This window comes from Neolamprologus multifasciatus, chromosome 14 (assembly GCF_963576455.1).
Source record: "Neolamprologus multifasciatus chromosome 14, fNeoMul1.2, whole genome shotgun sequence".
In the NCBI taxonomy this organism is placed as follows: domain Eukaryota; kingdom Metazoa; phylum Chordata; class Actinopteri; order Cichliformes; family Cichlidae; genus Neolamprologus; species Neolamprologus multifasciatus.
Window position 1 is genome coordinate 12,790,707 of NC_140452.1, and position 2,657 is coordinate 12,793,363.

At 37.6% G+C, this 2,657-nt stretch overlaps 1 long non-coding RNA gene across 1 annotated transcript; it reads right to left on the reverse strand.

Annotated features, from left to right (window-relative positions):
- Positions 1-661: 661 nt before the first annotated feature.
- On the reverse strand, positions 662-2,641 carry LOC146503667 (uncharacterized). Its single transcript, XR_014877847.1, has 3 exons — positions 2,535-2,641; positions 853-995; positions 662-758 (listed from the first exon to the last, which is right to left on the reverse strand). It is a non-coding gene; the product is annotated as an uncharacterized LOC146503667 (long non-coding RNA).
- Between the last annotated feature and the right edge of the window lie 16 nt (positions 2,642-2,657).

Sequence of the window (2,657 nt, forward strand, 5' to 3'; positions counted from 1 at the left end):
TTAAAGAAACTACAAAAGGTCGGTCATACAAAAGGTGACTTTAAAACTTGTTAGAACTATACAAAGTCTGTTTTGCCTTGTATACCGTATGTCCCTGTATGTTTACATGTTCCCATTTACCTAGTAAAATGCAAAGAAATGAGAGGTGGCTCAGAACTTTTCCAAAGTACTGTATGTACAAATTTTGAGCAGAAAGTTTTGGGACTAAAATGAAAATGTAAGGAGCAAAGCTGCCTAATATACTCTAGCTGTCCTTGCTCTTATGTACATACATACACACACACACACACACACACTGTGGTTTAAAGCTCAAAGCAGCTGTTACGTAACATTTTTTTAATGGTTAAGGAAGCCTTGAACTTTGCAGTGATCTTGCGAGATGTTAGGAATGATGGTCACTTCTTCTCATTTTAAATTTCATTAGTGCTGTTGCACCTTATCACCACATTTTGAATTTGAGTCCATCGCCTCCGTTTTTCACTATGTTCTCATAAAGATCGAGTCTCTAGTGAATTAGTTGACGTGTGATTCCTGCAAAGACAACAAGACAATTTTAAGTATAAGCAGCCCTTTAGGGATTACGCATATTGAAACACATATACATGTTTCAGTTAGAAAACGCACTTTAAAGGCATTAAAGGCAATTGACCTTTACACTTACTTTGGTAGGTTTCCACTGCGAGACAGTAGATTCAAAGTGAGAAAAAGACATGCCACAAAGGTAATGACGACTACCCAAAATATTATAACAACGGAATCTGAAAGGAGAGTAGAAAATGTGTTATCTTCGTGTAATAAAAAGCATAAAAGCAAGACAGAACAATTATGTAAAGCGTTAAATAAACAACTTACATTTATAGTACTTTAACTTTCTCTCATCCACAATCACGGGATCCAGGTAATCATAATAGTATTCATATATAATCCCGCTGGTAGAGTTCTCCATTCCAGCCATCTGAGAGGGAACGTGTTACTGTCTCATTCACAAAAATCAGCTAAAGACAATAATAGCCATTTACTGCTATTTCTACCATGAATCGTCTTAGAGGAATATCCGTGAAATTCTCACCCGCGTGTGTGTTTAGCGATTCAAGTCCAGCTGTTTCTTCTGTCAGTACTACTCGTTTTGTATTTTAAAGGCTGGATGCAGTTTGCAGGTTTGGTCACAAGGGGGCAACATAAAGCTATTCAAGAAATGCGGCGTTCTGGTTCTGCGCTCGATGTTTTTAAGTTTCACGCACTTTATATTTTACCTATAAATGTAATTGCTATAAGAGATTTTGTGGATTTTATTCTTCAGACAAGTTTTAATATAATAGAAGAACTTCCTGTTTCATCGGTTGGGGGGCGGAAGGGCGGGGCACCAGCAGGGATTAATTGGATCTCATGGAGCTGTAACCCAGCAATTGAATTTTCATTTAATAATTTAATATAACAGAAGAACTGTTTTCAGATACTATACACTCAGAATTTTAGATTCGAGTAAGTTTTTGTTTTTTGTTTTTTAGGGACGTTACAGCATCATGAGTCACTCACCGACATTTTAGTTTCAGGCATGAAGCCAGCTGCATTGAATTTGTAACAGCAGCCTCCTCTTTAAACAAACCAGTCCCTTCTTATCAAATCGTGCACTTTTCTGTCGTTGGTTTAATTCGATTCTAACGTCTCGTTATCGAATAGGTGCCATCAAGGAAAGGCATATAGTCGTAAATCCAGAACTCGTCATAAGACTGTAAGAATTAGCAAGACGCTTGATGAGATAAATCGAAAAGCAAAAAAAAAAAAAAAAATCCCTAAAAGAAAAAAATAGCTCCACAGTGTCTTTTATTTCACACAACATCGATACGCTATTAACCAAAATAAAATGTGTCTTGCTCATTTCAGCCGCTTAACTCCATGTCATCAGCGCCACCTGCTGTGCTTCGTGCTGAATTACAAACAACTTCTTGATTGGCTCTGGTCTTCATAAAATAATTGGAAATTTAAAAATATATATATATATCAGTATACTAGATGCTATTTTTAACAGTGTGCTAATAAGTACATATAATTCCATCTTTATTTTAGTTAAAAATAGGAGCAGACATGCTGAAATATGTAGCGTACACAGGGACTTAAAGAACCCAGCTCTAATAAGTCTGAACTTATGACACTGGAAATTGTTTGATTGTGGACAGTTGTTCTCGTCTATAAAGGGCACTAGGTATTTACACTGACAGTTTTGGGCACATGGTCGTCATTCCAAAGGTTTGCCCATAGACTGCGACTTAAAGCCGGGCCAAAAGTGCATTACCCCACAGGACAGGTTGTGGGAATTTCACCTGTTACAGTTGTCACTTCTCATCGTCTACTGTGGATTAAGTCATAAAGTCCCTATGAACAGTTTAACTCAGAACGATACTCATTTTGCCTTTGCATGATAGGTCCGAAAATCAGTTAATTTTAATAAAATGCTTCCAAAAGTCATCCAAAGGATTTTTGTAGAAAAATACAGACGGCGCCAAATTTTCCGATAACTGTGAAGGCAGCATTACCTCGTGACATCACAGGCGCTGTCTACAGGGTAGAACCGTTAAGCTAGCAGCAGTTTCTAGCTTAGCTGAGCTTTGGTTAGTCCACGTCGAAAGGAAAATAAAGCTTCCCGATGCTCGTGGTTG